The following is a 20443-nucleotide window of genomic DNA, read 5'->3' as shown; positions in this document are numbered from 1 at the left end:
GCCCGGCCGCAGGAGCTGGCCTGGAACGTGCAGGCTGGGTTTAGGGGCTCCAGAGGTGTGCTTACAGCTAATGCCCCGGCTTCGTCCTCCTGCCCCAGCGTGGACGGAAGGAGGTGTGCGCAGACAGGTGGGCGAGGGAAACGGCCCGGGTCTGGCCCTCTCTTCTGTCTGCAGCCCCAGCTGGACCCCTGGACCTCCCTCTCCAGGACCGACTTCCCAACCCCGCACCCAAGCAGCTGTCACCCCTGCCTTCTGTGTGACACTCCGACTGCCCCACTCTAGACCCGGCCCCTCCCATGAACCTGCAGGCAGCTGGTGCTCTCCTTTCTCCCACCCTTTGGAGGATTGGGGGTCCTCTCCTCCCCCAGGCCTCAGCTTTGGGGGTCCCGGGACTGTCTGCACTGTGGTTCTAAGGGGCTTCAAGGAGAAGGGGCCAGAGTGGGGCCTCCTGGCCCTTCCGTCCAGCCTCCTCCCCCGGCTAGCCATAGGTGCACTCCTGGGGTGTCTGGGGGTTCCCTGTGCCTGTGCACTGGGCCAGAGTGGTCGTGACTCAGAGCAGGGATCTCATAGATGCTGGTGGGAGAGGCAAGGCAGGGCCCCTCTGGGAGTTGGGTGGGCATCCCTCCCTGGCCAGGTGCTGGGTGCCCCTGAGACCAGACCCTTAGAGACAGTCTCCTCTAGCCTGATGCAGAGCCTGGCGGCGTCCTCAAGGACCCAGAGGCTGGTCAGCGGCTCCATAGCAAAGGGCCTGGTGGCTCTGCCACAGGAAGGATGCTGTGGGCGCCGGACCCATGCTCTTGCCTCAGAGGAGGGGCTGACATGATGCCAGGCCCCATCTGCCTCCCTGTCTCTCCTAACTGGTCAGACACACCTGCACTTGTGGGTGGGGGCGAGGCAGGGGGTCTCTGCTGCCTCTGTCACCACCACTTCTGGGACACATGCTCCTCCAAGCTGGCAAGCGTTTCATCTGCCCTGGGCTGGACCCCTGGGGACTGAGGACACGTCCTGGCCGGTTGGCCATGCCTCGGGAAGGTGCGACGAGTCTGCCTCACCCTGGGAAGCCTCTTCCTCTGTGTATCCCTGGCCAGCTGCTGGTCACTGCTGGTCCATGCTGGTCCATGCTGGTCCCTGTGGCCTCAGTGCATGTCCAGAACCAGGTCTCTAGGAGAGAAGGCAGGATTTTGCATAGATCCCCTGTGGCGTCCCCATAGAGCATCTAGAAGCCCCCGGGGGCCTGTTTCCTCTGCCATCAGCTCGGGTCAGTGGGGCCCAGGAGCTGCCCCTCTACCAGCTGCACTGAGAAGCCAGGAGCACCTTCCTGGGCCATCTCATGGCACAACATTCCGGGTGGCGTCCATCCTGTCCATAGACGCTCTGCCCTTCTGCTCAGGCCCCAGTGTGGGCTCCAAGTGCTGACTCTGTCCACACAGCCCAGCAGCCTGTGCCACCTGCCGCCAGGGTTGCTTTCTGGTCTGTGTGGCGAGCAGGACCCTCTTTGTCCTGCATAGTCACAGCAGGAGCCTGGTGCAGCAAGTGTCCCCTTCTCTGCTGATGGCACTGCCTTGCCCGTAGCTGCCCGACTCTGGGGGCCCGTTTTGGGCTGTACAATCCCCTGTGCCGGGTACTGACCCAGGAGCTAGGAGGGTAAGAGGGCATGCCAGCGGGCAGGGTAAACAGGGAGGTGGCCCAGCAAACTGGAGGCAGGATTCTTCATCAGGGAGAGGGGCAGGTCTAGGAGGGGGAGACTCTCACCCCCAAACACAGTCAGCAGGCAGTAAGTGCACAGGTCACACAGGATGAGTGTGTCCTTGTAGGCTGTGTTGTCTCCCCGATTCCTCCGCCCGGCATCAGCCAGTGCCCTCCCCCAACCATACCCTGTCTGCTTCCCCTCGCAGGCTCCTGCTTGCTTCCTGGGATCTGGGCCATGCCCTGTCCATCTCAGCTGCACCCACATGGGTTCCAGAAAAGTCCAGCACCAGCGGACCCCTTCCAGATTTCTGCGGTACTGCTCTGACCAACTTTTCCTGCTCTGCTGCGGGGTTCCTGCTCCTGCTCCCTGGTCTTGTTCCCTCTCTCTGGTGGCCTCTCTACCTCTCCTTGACCCATCTGGACCCAGGTCTCCCGTGGGCTCCTTGGGAACCCCCCAGTCGCAGCTCCTGTTTGCGAGGCCCTCCTCCAACCCTCCCTCCGGAGAACGGCTGAGCCACCCACCTGCCTCCTGGGCCTTCTCAACAAGGAGCCAAACCTAAGTGGGCTGCCACGTCGATGGTGATGGTGTGCTGACTCATTCTGCAGTGTGACCTTGTCCCATCTTGAGCTGAGTCACAGAATTGCTTTGTGCCTTTTCTTTGCTCGCGGTGACCCCGCACACATTACTCAGAACAAGTGGATGGCTAGTGGGGAAGGGCTCGTCCAGCTCCGGATCTAGGATGATGCTCGCTTCCCTGGGGGCCTCCCCTCCTCCATCACTCGGCGCCCCTCAGCTGCACGGCCACCTGACGTGGCTCCCCCTGCCAGCCCCTCAGGGACGCTCTGCCCTCAGGACTGTCACTCCCACTGCCCCACGCCCCATGGGGGCTCTGTGAACCCAGCTGACCTGGAGATGCTGTCCAGGACCCTGAGTGTGGGGCAGAAGGTGGGGGGGCTTGGCCTCAGTGACAGGCCCTGGGAGACTCGATCGCCCAACGGTCGTCGAGTTCTTGCCAAGAACCCTCAGCCTCCCTTCTGCCCTGGGCACAAGTGCCTCTCTCTTTTGATTGGTACTTGAAACTGCACAATGGATTTGCTCTCGTGACTCGAGTCTAGATGGAAGCAATAGTGACTGTAGGTAGTCGAGTCTCAGTCCTTCTTTCCAGTGGGGGCTGATCGTGGTCTGATCGTGGGACACCCTCCCTCCCCAGAGAGGGAACGGGGTGTGAGTCTGTGTGTGTGTGTGTGCATTTGGGTGTGAGTATGCGTGTGAGTAACCGGGCCATGCACGTGCCGAGAGGGACTGGTGTGCTCGAGTGTGCACGTGTGTGAAAGTGCCCGGACGAGGACAGCCGTGGGTCTGAGTTGGAGTGTGTAGGGGTGTGCACACAGGGCAGTGCGCATGGGCGCCCTCATGGGCGCTGCGAGCTGGTCACGCCTCAGGGCAAGAAGCATCAGGGAGGACTCCGTGGACACAGCAGCCACACTGCCCCGCCCCTGCAGGCCCTGGAGACATGCGGGGAGGCACTCCAGGGGTCAGGAGACTGGTGGGTTTTATCATGATGGAGACCCCGTCTGTCCTCCAGGTGGACAGGGTTCTCCACTTCATTCTCCAGTACCCCCTTCCTCATTGTCCCCACTGTCATCGTCCCAGTCCCCCCCGGCGGACTCTTCCCAGTTCACAGAGAGGTTTTGCAGCTGTTATTTTGGTGGCGTGTGTTCCCGTCAGCCAACAGGACCGGTGGGGGTTGGTACTACACCTGTTCACAGACACAGATGCTGGTGGTACTGAGGGGTGATGCCCTGGCCCCAGGCGGAGGGTCCCCATGCAGGACAGATTCACAGATGGGCACTGAGAGCCGACAGATGGATCCTGGAGAGCTTCCTGGAGCAGGTGGCCCGGGAAAGGTGGCTTAGAATTAGGCAGCTCGAGGCTCTCGAACCCCAGCTTGGATGCTCTCCTCTGATGCTTTGAGCAGTGTTCTCAGTCCTCTCTGGCCTCAAGTTTTGTCATCTGCAATGTGGGCATGACTTGGACTATGTCAAGGCCCTTCCTGCTCTGGGGTTTAGTCACCCTGACTCTTGGCAGTTGGGGTGGCAGAGTGTCAGTTGCGGGGCTGGGTTCCAGCTGTGGGTGGTGGGGCTGGGAAGGGCCGGTGGGGCCGCTGTTCCCAGCAACCTGCTGTCCAGAGTGCGCTGGGCTGGGCTGGTCCCCCAGCCTGCTGTCTGCGGCCGTGATGAGGAAAGGGAGGAAGGATACCCCTGAGAGACACCACGAGGGAATTCGTGCTCTTTGCAGTTGGCAGCTGGTTGCCTGGGGGCACAGGTGGCCGGGTGGCTGACCCATTCGGCCCCCCAAGGGGATCTTTCTACAGCTGTGGATAAGATTAAGTGATGGAGCTGGGGCCACCTGTGTGGATCTTAATGGCTAACTTCAGTTTGTGGGGTAGGAGCAAACCCAGGAGGGGACAGAGAGCAATTCATCTGAGGGGAAAGAGGTCTGACACCTGTGCAGGCAGAAAGGCTTCTGCTGGGTATTGGAGCTGCATGAAAATGGGGAGGCATCTTACTTCACTTTCAGGGCTAGATATTGGATTAGCACCCAGAGCAGATGTTTGTGCCATCAATAGAGTGTTGATGACATTGTGTAGGATGGCCATGTACAGTTGTTCAGGTTGTACACCTCACAATTCTAACATGGATAGCAAGCGTTGTGTCATGTGAATTTATTTTGTATGAGGTTTGACACCAAGGGCTGGCACATATTCTCCCCCTAACCTGCTGTGCCGGTAAATGCTAATGTTATGCTTCCTTCAGGTGCCCCTCCTTCAAATGTCCCCACCTCTGGGAAGTCTTCCCAGAGTCCCTGGGTATGGCTAATTTTTGCCTTCTCTGCTGTAATAGACAAAAATGGCCTCAGAATTCCTCTCCTCTTGTACCCCTGCCCCTTCACATTGTGACCTTGCCACTCTTCACATCAAGAGGCAGCTGGTCACTCACTGCTTGAACCTGGTGTTGGCTCTTCAGTCTCCACGGTCAACGGACAGTAGCCAGTGTGACGCAGGAGAGGCTTGAATACAGCACGAGTGTTGGGATCTGTCTTTGCACTCTCGGGAACGAGGAACTACCCCCACGTGAATGAGCCCGGACTAGCCTGCTGGGTGCCGAACGACGTGTGGCCCCGTGCCCTCTGACCCCCTGGCTGACAGCCAGCCAGAGGTCTCACATGGGCCTGCGGACCTCTGTGTGCCTCATGGGCACAGAGATGAGCCCTGCCCTGATCCCTGTTCAGATTTCCACCTGCCGGCTTATGAACACACGAGTGAGGTTTATATTAAGCCACTTAGCTTGGGGCTGGTTGTTACACAGCCAGTAGCTACCTGCTGCCTCTGTGCCCCCGCAGCCCTTTGTGCATCACCATTTCTGCTGGGAGAGTGCTGCTGCAGCAATGCCACGCTCCCTTTGTGGCAGGAGTGGCTAAAAAACTGGAGTTCAGAGTCACAGGGACTTGGGGGCAAAGCCCAGCTCCATGAGTCCTGGCCCAAGCCTGGTTGTGCCACTCAGTATCTCTGAGCCTCGTGTGTAAAATGAGGACAGAAAATACCACATTCCAAGCTCCTTGGGTTATTGTAATGAGTGAGCACAGATGACGTTTGAGCACAGAGTTGGTGCTCCGTAGACGGCAGCTGGCAAACCTCCTTGCCACCGTCACTGGTCGCCTTCACGTGACTCCTCGTGGCTCATCCCTGTGTCCCATGGCCAGTTGGGGCAGGGACTTTCCAGCCATGTGGTGTTTGAGCTGGGGACGCCCACGGCCCAAATCCCCTGCTCCTCTGAAGCCCCTTCCTCCGCACCCCTGTGGGATTTGTGAGTCTGGGGAGGATGGCTTTCCCGCTATTTCTGGGAATATTTACATCCATCACTCATCTTGGCATTTATTGTTGATATTCCAAGAACAGTCAAACAAGATAAATGTCCCATCTCCAGGGCCACAGTCGGCCTGCCTCCCCTCGCTATAAATTCAATTCTACCTACCGCGCAGGGCCGGGAGGAGGGGAGGCAGAGCGGGCCTGGGGGGGTGGGTGCCAGCTGCCGGAAGGAGATAAAGCCCTTCGACCGGACGTGGTTGCACCTAGCGCTGTGGGGCCTGTAGTCCTGGCACTGCCCGCCCCACGTGACTGTACAAGCCTGTGTCACGTGGAGCCTGGGCCCTGGGTAGCCTCTGTGCCCCAGCTTGTGGTCAGACAGCGGCCCTAAGTCACTGTTACTCTTGCCCCCGTGTTGCTACCTCTGACCTCAGTTTCCTTTCCCATCAGACGGGTTGATCCTCTTGTATGTTTGGCGGGTGCTCCGTGAATGTGGCTTCCTGTCCCCTCTCTGGGTCCCCCGCCCCCCGTGTGTGTCCTCTCTCCTCACCATGGTGGGGTAGGCTCGCTGAGTGCCATCCTGGGGCTGGCGCGGAGACTGGGGTGGAGCTGGGCACTCAAGCAGCCCCATCCGGTCTGGGTCCCAACAGAGCCACAGCTGCTGACGTTGGCCTAGGCGTCAGACTTTAAGGGACACCTATGCCTGTCATCCCCCCGGCCTTCCTCACAGTGCTGTAGTGTCCCCAGCAAGGGATTAGACGGCAGCGGTGGGGTCAAGCAGGTCCGGGTGTGGGGCCCAGGCTGTCCGCTGACCGGCTGTGTGGCCTCTGGAGGCTCTGGCCACACCATCTTGTAAACGTGGTGACACCACCGTGGTGCGAGGCTGGGGTGGGCGGGCGCTGCTACACTGGGTAAGCACCAGCTCTCCGCATTGCTGACCCCAGCATCTAGATGAGGCTATGAGAGCCTTGCCCATGACCTTCCCCCGACCCGGGGAGGGAGAGTGGGCACTTGAGGGAGAGAGATGGTGTGCTGGGCAGTGGGCAGCATGGCCACAGCTGGGACAGTCAGGGAGGGCTCCCTGGGGGTGGCAGCACCTGCGTGGAGCCATGAGGGACGGTCAGGACTTGGCTGGACTGTAGGCGGTAAGAGGACACTCCTATCCAGGGGAGAGAAGCAGCTGCACCCTGGACAGCCCAGCCTGACAGCAGATGTGGCTCTGGTCCCTCCACCACCAGAGAGGAACCCTCCGTGGCTTCAGTGACGGGCTTCCCAGGAGGCGTCCGTGACCTGCTTGCTTACCTGTGGGGCCAGGAGCTTCACCACCCGCAGACAGCCCCCTGCCTCTGGACATCGCTGGACTGTGAACACATCTTTCCTTGGACTGAGCCAAACTCCCCTCACCCTGCCCCTGGCTTGGCCCATGGGAGCTCCCAGAGGGTAGCCTTGGCCCAGACCCCCCGCCCCAACGCTGGGTCCAGGCACCTTCCTCCAGGCTCGTTAGATGAAGGGCGAGCCCATCCCTCAAGGAGGTCCTGATTGCTCCTCCTCCTTCACCCACCCACTCACTCTGGTCGGGCCTGGCAGGGCAGAAAGCGCGCTTGTACACACACACACACACATGCACACACCTCACATGGACAGATCCACGCACGCACACGCAGGTGCACACCCCCTCATGGGACACGGCTGGTGGCCCTGAAGGACCAGCCGTGTGTGCACAGGTCAGGGTCCCCGTCTCCCGGCCTCACCGAGGGTAGCCTTCCAATGGGGTTTTGGGGTGAGGGGTTCCTGCCATTGCCTGTGGCCTTTCCCCCAAATCTTTCTTAAACATTTCCACAGGCCAAGAGGCCACCTCCAGGACCAGCCGACTGTCCATGTGCTGCTGGGGGCTCCTGGGGACAGGGGTGGCCTCCTGCACCCTCGGGGATGATTCTGCCAGCCCCCTCCCCTCCGTGCCGCTGGCCCCTGGGCCCTGGCCAAGGCTGGGCTGGTGCAGGCTGGCGGTTGATGTGTTTATTTGCCCGGTGGTGGGGGCGGGCAGGCAGGCGCGGCGGTAATTGGTACATTTTGTAAGCAATCATCTGCCGGCGCCTTCTGCCGCAGCATGTGGGCTGCACGATCCTGTTAATCACGGCCCGCAGCCTGGGGCCCTCGCCTGACAGCCCCATTCCTCTCCGCTGGAAGGATGGAGTTGTTCTGGCCCCTAATGGCGTTATCTGTTATTCCTGGACACACTGCTCTCTCCTGGCACACGGACAGCACCAGGGCCAACGCACGGGACGGAGAGGGCGGCACTGATCCCAGGGTGCGTGTCTGGCCAGCCTCGGGCAGGGTGTCAGGGACCTCGTCTCTGCTGCTCCTCTGCACGGCACTGTATCTGTGATACCAGCGAAGAGACTGGCAGGGAGGCTGGAGGGGGTAGGCGGGATCGGTCCCGGGTCTCCCGGTCATAGCCACCCACAGTCAGAGGCAGCTATGGAGTTTCAGCGCCCACCACAAAATGGAAATGGGGACCCATTTAAAAAAAAAAAACAACTATTGATAATTTAAAGAGGGCAACAGCAGATAATTAAACCAAGGAATGGGTCTTTTTGACTTGGAAGCCTATGATTGCACGGGTCACAGGTACATGACATTGGCCTGTCTCAGGCATTCCTGCATCCTGTGTGCACACGCACATGCCCCCATGTGTGCACAGACATGGGCTTGTGCCCGTGGGATCAAGAAGTGCTGTGGGGGTCATGGCAGAACGATGCTGCCTCAGGTCCTGTTTACTTGGAGGTCATGGGCAGAGCCCTCCCAGCCCTCGGTTCTCACTTCCAAGAGGGACCTGGGACAGAGCACAGTGCCAGGTGTGGGATGTGGTCCAAAGCAGGGAGGGGCCCAAGCAGGGCCTAGCAGGGAAGCAGGTCTGCTGTCATTATTAATGTTTTTAATGACAGAAATGATGGCCACGTATGGGAAGGACAGCAGCAAATTAATCTTACATGATTAATGTGCAGCCCAAATTGTGGCAATGTGATTAATTCCAGCATTCATCCTGCTACACACTCACACACGTACATACAGCACCCACTGGGTGCCAGATATTTGCAAGGGGCTGACTTGGCCTGCCCAGCCTTCCACTGAGACTCACTCAGATGTCTGCATTCTAAGCACTCATCCATCCGTCCACCCATCCATTTTCCTTCCTACCTTCCTTCCTTCCTTCCTTCCTTCCATCCACCCATCTACCTACCCACTCAGCAATCCATCCAAACATCCATCCGTCCATCCGTCCATCCATCCATCCACCCATCCATCCAATAGTCATTCCTTCAACAAGCGTTCACCAAGGGCCTACTTTGTGCCTGTGCCTGCGATCCAAGAGTGACCAGCCACCGTGAGCTGTGCCCTGGAGCTCGTCCCAGTTGAGCGGTGGGGCAGTAGACAAAAGCATCCCTCCTGCCCCTGACCTCTGTGCTGCCTCCAGCCGCAGTGTGTTCGGTGGGCTGTGGATGTGGGGGATGACGGCAGAAGCATCTACTGGGTGAGGAGCAGGAAGGACTCACTGATGGGACATGTACTCGGGCTTTAAGAGGTGAAGAGGAGTTTCTCAGCCTGGAAACAGCAGCGTAGGCAGAGGGAACTGGTATTCAAGCCAGAGGCAGGAAGGGGCCTAGGGTGCACAGGGTGGGGACTTCGGCACCTATACATGTAGGCACCCAGCATGCGTCTGGCACGTGGGCTTTGGACCCTGCTGCCCTGGGCTCAAAGCCCTGCTCAGCTGCTCACAGCCCTGCCACGCTGGGCAGGTCACATGACCGCTGTGCCTCAGTCATCTCATCTATAAGATGGGGATAGTTAGAACACCTCCCCTCCAAGATCGTTGTGTGGGGTTAAAGGTGTTAATTCAAGTCAAGCACTTCAAATGATGCTGGGTGCATTGTTAGTGCCATGTCAGCATTAGAAATATATAAAACTCCTAAACAGATCCTTTTTTAAATTAAAAAAAATTTGATTTTAATTCCAGTATAATTAACGTATAAATTGTTCTTTTACATTTAAAAATATTACAGCTTGATAGAGTGATGTGTCTGGACCCAGCCCAAATTCCAGTTGAGAAAGTGAGGTGGGGGAGGATATTCCACACGAAGTAGACACACAGGAAACCCTCCCAAGATCAGCAATGAACCAAACCCTTTTAGCCGTTGATCCCAAGAGTGGCATGGCAGCGTTTCTGGAAGGTTCTATTGCACACTATGGCTGGAATATGTCTTTTACTTGTTCACGAGCTGACCAAGCAGAGTGTAAATGTTTGAAACCCACTGAGTTCGGGGTGATGACAGAGGATGAGGAAGACACAGCACTCGGGGGCTCGGAGGAGGCGAGGCTGCTTCTCTTTTTGGGAATCAGGGAGAGCCCCAAGGATTCACCCGCACTATCCAGGCAAACGGAGCAGAGGGCGTTCCTGCAGGAGGACTGAGCACGTGCAGAGCCGGGAGCTGGAGCGGATGGGCAGTGAGGTCGTGCGCTTTCCAGCAGAGCAGTCTGTCAGGGTCTGGAGACAGACCCACATCGCAGCTGGGAAGACTGGGGGGGCGGGGGGTCATCACACCTGCGGCACAGGCTGTGTGTGCACAGGCAGGATTCACAAGCGCCCCGAGGCACCCGTGCTGCCCTATATCTTGAAAACAGCAAACCACAGTTTGGAAAGGTGGAATGGCCAGGGAGGGTCTGGACCAGAGCCCAAGGCCACAGCTCGGGCTCTCTTTCTGTGCCAAAGTTGGGGGAGGGGCAACGGGAGCAGAGGGAGGTAGATGGGTTTTGTGTCTCTGGGTGACAGTTTGCGACTTCCAGCCTACTGTGGGGTGGCAGCCAGACTTCTCAGCTGTCCCCCTCGGGAGCCAGGGTGGCCAGGTTGACGGTCCCCCAGAAGCCTTTGCTGAGTGGCCGGCAGGTGCAGTTGGGGCTTCCGAGGCCTCACTGGGCAGGTGGACCCCACGTCTCCTGACAGCCCACACTCCTCCCCAGGTCCGTGGAGCCAACCTCAAGAGGCAGCTTCACTCCACGGGGTCTGCCGCGGGCTGGGGCTGTGAAGGCAGCCCCTCTCCTCCACCTCCACGGCACTGCCCAGGGCCCGTCTCGGTGTCCCTTCCCAGGATAGCCCTGCAGTGTCCCTACTGGTCACCCTGCTTCCAGCCTCACCTGTCCCCTCAACCCCCTTCACAGTCAGCTTCACCTCCCCGAACCCCACTGTGATGCCATCTCTCGCTGCTCTCCGATTGGCAGCGGCTTCTCCCCTGCACCCAGCTGGCACCTGCCCAAGGTCTGGACCTCAGAAGTTCCTTTCATCTGGTCCATTTTCACCCTGGTGCCCTGTTCTGGCCCTCGTGAGCCCAGCTCCCTCGCCCATTCCTGCAGCACCTTTCTCTGCTCTCTGGAGGGCAGACAGGGGCCCTCTTCTCTGTAAAGTCATCTGTAGCTCCCTAGTGCCCTGACCTTTGGACTGGGCTTGTAGGGACTCGGGGGAATGGGCCCCCTAGTACCTCAGACTTATCCTCTGTCAGTACCCCCAAATCCCACCTCTGGTTCCTCAAACTGTGCTCTGGTGTGGAGGTGGGGGCAGACAAGCCCCTGACGGGGGAATCACTCTTTACCCCATGCCCTGTTGGGGACTCAGCCCAGCGCAGGCTCTGTGCACCCACACTGAGAGCTACCCGGATTCGGGACAGCAGCTCTGAGCTTGAGGCTGCACTCGCAGACACCTGAGGTGACTTGTGGTTATTGGGACCCTGCCTTCTCCAGCCTCTGTCTTTCTTGCCTTGGCCCCTGACTCTGGCTGCCTGGGTTGGAGGCCCCCAGAGATCTCTTTGTCTGAGCCTTAACCAGCTTATGAACCAAGAGTCCTGTAAGTTTCCACCAGAAATGCAAGGGTCTCACTGGCCTCAGGCATGGGGTGCTCAGCCCTCTAATGGGAATGAGGGTGCCTTTCAGCTTGGGGGTGACCCACGGTGCACTAAGATGCCTCGAGACCCGAGCCATAGCATGCGTCTTTGCAGGTCCTTTCAGCTCTGCTCTGTTGGGGGTGCTGGGTGCTGCTGGTTGACTGGTCCCAGATCTGCTGGGCCATCTGTGTGATGAGAACGTGGGCCCTCAAGCCTGGATGTCTGGATTCAAGCCCGAGCTCCTGCACTCACCACTGTGTGACCTCAGGCAACTCCGTGAGCCTCAGTTTCCCCATCTGCAAATCGGGCAATCTCTCTTGTTGTGAGTTTACAATTAGATCATGAACGTATATAAGGGGCTCCTGGTGTTTACTTGGCTCTGAACCCAAAGTTCACAGTACCCCTTCTCCTAAGAGCTATGGCCACAGCTTCCCCTTTGGGAAAGTACATGAGCTCTGCATCTTTTGCAGCAGAGCAAGGCTGCCTGACGTCACTGAGGCTCTTCCACAACCTCCGAGGGCGTTGATCTGTCACCAACATGCCCACCAGTGGTGGGCAGCTCTGCGCAGCACACGCCCTGGAGAGGGAGATGAGAGCCTCCCTGGGCAACCCTCCTGTGTTCTGGCCCCGTAAAGAGGATCACTTCAGGGACTTTGAGGATGGCTGCTGCCAAGCCCTGTTTCTAGAATGCCTGGGGATGATTGTGGAGGCCACTGCCCCTCACTCCTGGGGGCTGTGAGGGGGATGGGCCCAGTGGCATACATGGGGGGAGGCCGCACCATCGATCAGTCAGCACCATGGACAGCACCACAAGTGCCGGGGACCTGCTGTCAGTCAGGAGCCTGGCAGCCTGGGAAGGGGACGGGATGTCAGGGGAAGCAGCCAGGGACCAGGGACCGGGTGGGCAGGCAGCTCATGGGGGCTTCCCAGGTGTAGAGATGCCAGGCAGCCAGCTGCTTGTCCGATGACCACTGGGAGGGACGAGCACCCACGTCCCACAAGGGGTCCCTTGAGCAGGGATGCTGGACGGGGCAAGTATGGGGGGCTGAAGGAGGAAGGTGGTGGGGAGAACCCGGCTCAGGGATCCTTCTGGGCAGTGTCTGTGGAAGGACAAGCAAAGGGAGATCTGGCCTGGCCTGGCCTGTGCATGCCTGAGGCTCCCGCAGTGTCTCAGCTTCTCTGCCTGGCTGTTCTGGAGGCCATAGGATACTCAGCCTGTGCGGAGGCAGCCAGGAGGATGGGGTCATTTGTGCCCCAGAGCAGGGCCCCACCTGCGGGGTCGGGAGTGGGAGGACTCGTGCCCAGCCTTCCATCTCTAGGTGGGCACTTCTGAGCTCTGCCCTACTCCTGTTAGAGCCTTTGAGATGCCAGGTCTTGTGCGTCTGAGGTGACCCCTCCTTGAACCTGGCCAGCCTCCTGCTCGCAAGGGTCCGCTCAGCCCAGCTCACAGTCTAGCTGGAATGCACCAGCAGGGCTGTCTGGGCCTGCTCTTGGTCTCTCTTAGCCTCACTGGCTGCGTCTGTAAAGTGGGGCCTTATGCTCGGGCTCCCCCAAATGACCCAGCAACCGCACGACGTAGGTGACATCCCTCTGGCACACCCGGCTGTGTGCCCTGTGGCCTCTGAGCCTTGGTGTCCTCCACGCTGCGGGCCCTGAGGCTTTCCCCAGAGCGCGGTTTCACCTTGCAAACAACCCACCTTCTGCCTGCTGTCCTCAAGAGCGGTGATCTGGTGGTCTGGGCAGGAAGGGGGTCACGGCATAGCCGGGCTGGGCTCTGGGCAGCTGGTTGGGAGGCACAGGTCTCGGAAGGCAGGCCTGCGAAGATGGATGACTCCGCCAGGCTCAGCCTGGAGTGGGGCCCGTGGGAAGATGGAGAGAAATACAGCCTTTCCTCTTAACGACGGTGTGACGGTAGCAGGAAGCATCAAACACGCGGGACGTTTATGTGCCCTCGTAAAGCAGGGGCTGTAATTCTCTCTCTGTCCTGGGCAGAGCCTCGGGGACCGCGTGCTCTCTGAGTCACCTCTGGGAGGAATGATCCCTCCCTGGAGATCCTTGGAGCCTGCGTGGCCAGTGGGGCTGGGGACTCCAGCTGAGGAGTCATTCATGTCCCAGAGGATGGCAGGGTCAGCGAGGGGACAGAAGGCCATGAGGAGGGAGTTCTGGGCGGTCATGACAGTGCGTCAGAAAGCCGATCTGAGGAGGAGCGGGCAAAGGAGGGTGCCAGGGAACGCAGGGCCAATGGTGGGATGCACCCAAGGAGGGGACAGCAAACGCTACGCCTGGCTGCATGGCCTTGGGCCAGGCCCCCCACCCCAGGTGTTCCCTCCCCTGCTGACGAGGCCTAGATGGATCATGGGGTGTGAAGGGGTTTTCTCTTAGACTTGCAACCCACTCAGGGGGGCTCCTTTTGTGGGGTCCAACAGCATAGCTCTGTGCCAGAGCCTGGGATCCGGGGCCCTCTATCTAGGGCCAGGTCAGGGATGGGGGACTCCTTCCGTGCTGGGGCCCCAGGAGGCCCCTGGGCGCCTTGTGGTTTCACGGGGACATCTAGGTGTCCCTGGATCTGAGGCGTTTGACCGGGTGTCTCTCCTGCTATTCTGACGCTTATATCCCTGTGTCTCTGAGAGAGAGGAAACTGCAGGCAGCGTGTCCTAACATCTATTTGACCTAGAATCTTCTTCAGCAGCATCTCCTGGGGCTTGTGTTTGTGAGGCCAGAATTCAAGGCTGCTGCCTGGGGAGGGCGGGGCTGTTCCTCCACCGGTTTATGAAGCTGCTGCTCAGAGGAGCTGCCTGACTGTCCCAAGGTCACGCTCTCTGTCCTGCACTGACAGCCACGTTGTCACCGCCATGGGACTGGGAGGCCCCCAGCATGTTGTGGGCTGGGACAGCGAGGCCCCCAGCCACGGGAAATGCTCAGGCAGAACAGACACAAGAAGAGGGGAGGGCTTCCAAGGCCCCAAGTCCTCAAGGACGGTTGAGGAGCCCAGCTGGGTGGGACAGCCTGGAGCCCGCTGGCCAGATGCAGAGCAGAGAGAGGTGACCTAGTGTCCAGGGGCGAAGCCCCTGCCTGGGACCCAGGGGATGACCTGGGCAGTGTTGCTGGGTTGGAGAGACCCCAGAAGGGATGGGGTTTCCCCACAGACGTTTCCCCCAGTCCTTGGCATGGCCCCTTCTTAGTCCATTCTCACTGAAGGGATGCTGGGGCTCAGAGGCTGGGCCAGTGCCCTGGGTCCTGCAGCCAAGGGCAGAGTGGGACTGTAGCCCAGCTCCGGGGAAGGACGCGCCCCCGTGGCCCCTGCTGCCCACTCTTGCTCCAGCTCCTCTGCCAACGTTGTCCTACCTGGGCCTCTGCCCTCTGCCAGCGCTGCTCCCTCCGTCAGGCTCCTCCCTCTGTCAGGCTCCTCCCCCCGCCAGCGCTGCTCCCTCCATCAGGCTCCTCCCCCATCATCACTGCTCCCTCCATCAGGCTCCTCCCTCCGTCATCACTGCTCCCTCCATCAGGCTCCTCCCTCCATCAGCGCTGCTCCCTCCATCAGGCTCCTCCCCCCGTCATCACTGCTCCCTCCGTCAGGTTCCTCCCTCCGTCAGCGCTGCTCCCTCCATCAGGCTCCTCCCTCCATCAGCGCTGCTCCCTCCGTCAGGCTCCTCCCCCCGTCAGCGCTGCTCCCTCCATCAGGCTCCTCCCTCCATCAGGCTCCTCCCTCCGTCAGCGCTGCTCCCTCCATCAGGCTCCTCCCCCCACCCGCGCTGCTCCCTCCATCAGGCTCCTCCCTCCGTCAGCGCTGCTCCCTCTGCCAGCTCTCCTCTTTTAAACCAGGAGTTCAACTCCTGAGCCTGGAAAGGACGCCAAATTCTTGCTCTGCCTACTCCTTGGAGAGCTCACCAGGCCTGTGTCTTCAGAGACCACTGTCCTGCCCAAGCCCCTGAAGCCAGCCTGGGCACCCCAGCCCCAGATACCTCCTTCCTGACACCAACTCCTGGAAGCCCCCTGGCATCTCTCTGGTCTCCCCCACCACCCTGTGCACACTGGCGTCCTCCTTCAGGTCCCTTTGCTCCCCTGCTCAGGGCCTCTCAGCCTGCCCACCTCCCTCTCCAGACCACACACAGACACTCCTGTCTGGTCTGGAAGCAGCTCCCCCCCACTCCCCCTCCCAACCCTTCAGCCTTCTTGAAAGCACATATAGGACCTTCCTTCCCTCTTCCCTGCTAGGAGCACATCCCCTGTCGACCTGCTTCCTAGGGGCTACAAAGTGGGGACTCCCCGGTCCTGCCCACGATCCCCTGCAGGGGGGCCCTGCACAGCATCCATAGCTCCCAGGACCCAGCCCACTTATGGAAGCCTCTGGGTCCTCCATTTCCTTCCAGGGAGCCAGGTCTGAGCTCACAGCTGGGGTCAGTGGGCCAGAGATGGGTCAGAGGAGGCTCAGGGCTCTTCCTGGAAAGGCTGGGCGCGTTCCAGACAGGGCCTTCATGCGCTTTCCAGCAGTGGGTCAGGGGGACCATCTCCTCCAGGAGCCAACGACCTGCTGTCTGTGGCCACGCTGACCTCCTGACCTTGCTTTTATGGACTCCAGGGACACTTGGGTGATGGGCGCCAGTGCTGAGGCTCAGGAGGAAAGCTGGCCTGCGGGGTGTGGGGTGGGGTGGGGAGGGGGAGGGAAGCAGCCATGGGATTACTATGGAGCCGGCACTGGCCATAAACTTTAATCAATTTAAAGCCCATTTTCTGGGTATTAAACTTCACTGCCCGTTTAACAGTCCTGGTCCTGAGCGTGGGAGCAGGTGTCTTGGTCTGCACCACCCCTCGGATGTACCGGCCTTAGCCCTAGGACACCAGGGTCTCTCATGGGGTGTGGGGATGGGGGAGCTGGTCCTAGGACCCCCGCTGGCCCCCACGGCTGCCAGCAGGCCTGGAGACACCTTCCGGGAGGCTGGGTGGGCAGAGCTGGTGGCCTTTAGCAGCAGGCGGCATGTGCCCAGAGCTCGCTGCTGTTCAGTGAGTCCCCCAACCTCGGCAGGAGCAGAGACTGGTGTCTCCTCCCCTCTGCAGATGGAGACGCGGCCCCGAGACCATACGAGAGGTCACAGGTCCCGCAGTTGCAAGAGGTGGATTCTGGGCCCTCTGTGACTCACCGTGGATCATCTGCACTGCGGGCCTCCCCCTGCCCTTAGCCTGCCTCCAGGCAGGGCTGAGCCCTCCATGCACAAAGACGGAGGACCATGTGGCTGCTCTAGTCCCCGGCTATGAACACAGGGGCTGCCCGAGCGGGGGGTCTGCTGGAGAAAACCCCCAGGCTCCTCACACCCAGGGGTGTTTCTTAAACACGGGGGAGGGATGGCTGCAGGTCTCTGGGGCACCTGCTTCTTCCAGATCCTGGTGCCCTGCCCCCAGCTCTGTTCCACGGATCCGGGTCATTTACAGTCTGGGCATTAGGAGCTGGAAATGACCAGGTGGGGTGCAGCGGGGAGAGGAAGTTGGGCCGATGGCTGCTCTCCACGGTGAGGGGGGATGTGCTTCACCTCTTGGGGGGCAGTTTCCAAACTTTGGGCACTGATCCGGCTCAGGGAGGCATCCACAAGAAGCTGCGGGGGCCCCAGTCCTTCCTTCCTTCGTAGAGTGAGCATTTAGTAGGCACCTCCTGTGTGCTAGGCTTGGCAACAGGAGGTGGTGTGTAGGGGAGAGCCCTGTCCTGGAGGCAAGGAGGGAGCACACCAGTCCTGGAAGGAAAGAGGAGCCTCCAAGGGCCATCCCGGCCCACAGCGGATGACCTGAGGTGGGAGATGCCCAAGGCGCTCGCGGAGCCCTGAGAGGCATGCTTCCCCGAGGAGGTGCCCTCGGAGATGGGTGCAGGGGGCAGAAGTGTGTCAGGAAGAGAATGGATGGGTGTTCAGGGCACAGTGAGCAGTCTGGGGCGAAACCAGCTTCGTGAACCTTCAAATACCCCCCAGAGGAGGAACTGAACAAGGGGCAGGTGCGCTCACAAAGTCCGGAGGGGAAGAGATGCCGTGCACTGGAAGTAAGCATGCATTAGGGAAGGCTTCCTGGAGGTGGCTCCGGTGCGAGGCCCTGATGGTTGGGGGTTAGAGGTGGGCGTTCCAGCTGAGACACTGCATGGCCTTTGCCAGCTCCCCCAGCCTTTGTCTCCCGGAAAGACCACGGGGCCTCCCCTCTGTCTCAGGCATCAGAGCACAGCCCCTCGCTGGCAGCATTGCACGGGGATTTCCTGGACTCGCAGACTTCCCGGGGACAGCTGGGGCTTTGCTCCCCAGCTAAGATCAGCCCGTGGGAGCCCAGGCCCAGGGCCCAATATGGGAGGCTGTCATCCCTCGGAGGAGTCCGGGCCCAGCCATCACGCCCAGCTGTCAAACAGATGTTTGCGAGACTAACAGCCATCCCCGATGAAGCTACGTGCTTCGAAGGCACCTGTTGTGCCCAGGGCCCCGGGCACCTCGTTTCCCCCGTGGCCCTGTCTTCGCTAGCGTGGGAGGCACCCTTACAGCGCACTTCACAAAGGAAGCGGAGGCAGGGTGACCAAGGGCTTGGGAAGGTGCCAGCCGTGTCGCTGGGACCCAGAGTCGGGTCTCTGGGGACAACCACTACGTGGCTGTCAGAGCAGGACCCTCATCCCCGGGAGGAGCAGCTCTTGGCCTGCGAGCACTTGTGCCCCAACTTCTCCATTTGTTGGGGGAGGGGCTGACCTGGCGGCTGTCTGGGCTCCCCGCAGCACCCTTCTGCCCTCAGGATCCTGGCGGTCCTGCCTGGCCCGCCGTGTCCCTTCCCCCATCACCCGTCCTGGCTGCCTGCCCGGGCAGTGCTTCCCTTGGAGGAGAACGATGGTTTTGGGCTCCCTCCAGGAAACAGCCCTGGGGCGAGAGAAGGCTCTGCTGTCACTTCCAAAAACCCCGACACTCACTTGCTTGGAGTTGTGGGTGGCAGATGGAAACTGACAAGTTGAATAAATTAGGGCACGATTACTTTCTAGCAGACGTCATATCAAACAGCTTGAGGTCCCGTTGGGAAGGCAGGCCAGGCTGCATGTCGGGGAGGGAGTGGCTTTTCCAGGGTGCACGGACGGCTCGGGATGCCAGGCCCTGTCCAAACTCTTCTGGGGCTGTTTGGATGGTGTGCGGGGACGGGGGCCACGGGTCTTAGCCCGCTGCCCCCTGAGGGTCTGGGGACCACGGCCGATGAGGGTGCTGCTCAGAAGGCCCCGGGTCACGGCGCCCCACCCGCCACAGGAGCCCGGGACCTCCCGCTGGGGTGGAGGAGGCTGCGGAGCCCCTGCCCCTCCCCCATCTTGCAGGCTGGAACTGGAGCATTTCTTGGCGTGAGGACACCTCGCTATCTTGGGATTCGGAGAGCTGGGTTTTGTTCATTCATTCAGGGAATAGGCCCTGCCTGGGAGCTTCCGGGAGCAGCGACGGCTGCAGGGGCCGGGCTTCCGTGGTGGGCGGCGGAAGCCCGGCCCCGACAGCTGCTCCCAGAGCAGGAGGGACACGGTCTTCTCTGCCTCCAGCCCAGGCTGGTGCCAGCGCTTGGCCAGGGCCGTCCCCTTCGGTCCGAGGATCCCTCTCTCCGTGAGCCTGCAGCACCCCACCTCACACACGAAGAAGGGGGGCACCATGAGGGCAGGTCACTGCTCAGGGTCGTGCTGGAGCTGGCATGCGGACCCCCACTCCCAAACCCTGTGAGATACAGGCAGGGGTGCCCCAGGGACGAGCGTCAAGAACAGAGAGCAGGTCCCGACACGGATCTGCTATCTGGCTGGGTGGTCAGGGTGGGCCTCTCAGAGAAGGTGGCTTTTGAGCAGAGATGGTGATGTGGGGGTGGGGTGGGGTGTGGAAGATGGTCAGAGGAGGGCTGAGCTGAGCAGGGACAGGTGGGTCCCGGCCAAGAGCCGGTTCACCTTGGCAGTGCTGTGAGGGGTGGCTCCTAAACCCAGATGTGGTGACACGTCCCACCTGTGGCTCTGTGGCTCCCCTGTGACCTCTCTGACTTCTCTCCTGGCCCCTCATTGCTCCTCATCCATCCCCGGGCCACCTCGTCCAGGGAGCCCACTGGGACCTCCAGGGGAAGGTGATTTCTGCCTTCTATGTGTTCCTAGAGTGTTTGCACAGGGATTATCACCCTCTACTGCCAAGAGTCCCTTCATGGGACAGTGGCCTCCCTTTGCTTCTGGAGGGAGTATCTCTTCAGTGTCTGAGGCAACCAGGGGCCATTCTGCTGATCCCACACCTGGATCCGCGTTGGGTACAGCCAGAGAGACCTGGCCAGATTCCATAGGAAGGAAAGTGACTGGCTGCTTGGAGGAGGTCTGAAGGGCAGGCAGGGGCTGGACAGACCCTGGGGAGCTGGTCATTGCCTGGGCAGGAGGTCTCAGCAGGCAAGGCCGTGGGTGTGACCCAGATTCAGGCTGGAAGTGGAAAGAGGAGAGCCGGGACCCACAGGCCAGAAGCCAGGAAGATGCCGGTCTTCTGGCCTGGGGCGCAGCCACTAAGGGTCACTGAGTTCCACCAGCAGCTGCAAATGCCACCAGCATCCCTTAAGAACCTCCTATGTGGGGCGCCTGGGTGGCTCAGTGGGTTAAAGCCTCTGCCTTCAGCTCAGGTCATGATCCCAGGGTCCTGGGATCGAGCCCCGCGTCAGGCTCTCTGCTTGGCAGGGAGACTGCTTCCTCCTCCCTCTCTCTCTGCCTGCCTCTCTGCCTACTTGTGATCTCTGTCTGTCGAATAAATAAATAAAATCTTTAAAAAAAAAAAAAAAGAGCCTCCTATGTGCCCAGCATCTCCCCAGACACTCGTCACTGTTTTAGAGAACACTGCCCCAACCCCAAAGTCACCCAGCGGGGAGAGTGGGAGAGCCGTGTTTGGACCTGGGCCCACTTGGCTCCGAGCCGGAACTCTTCCCGCCCCACTCCTGGGAGACCCCACATAGTCTGGCAGCAAGGGTGGC

This window comes from Lontra canadensis, unplaced genomic scaffold, assembly GCF_010015895.1.
Source record: "Lontra canadensis isolate GAN:19392208 unplaced genomic scaffold, GSC_riverotter_1.0 scaffold49, whole genome shotgun sequence".
In the NCBI taxonomy this organism is placed as follows: Eukaryota; Metazoa; Chordata; class Mammalia; order Carnivora; family Mustelidae; genus Lontra; species Lontra canadensis.
This window is presented reverse-complemented; position numbering follows the sequence as displayed.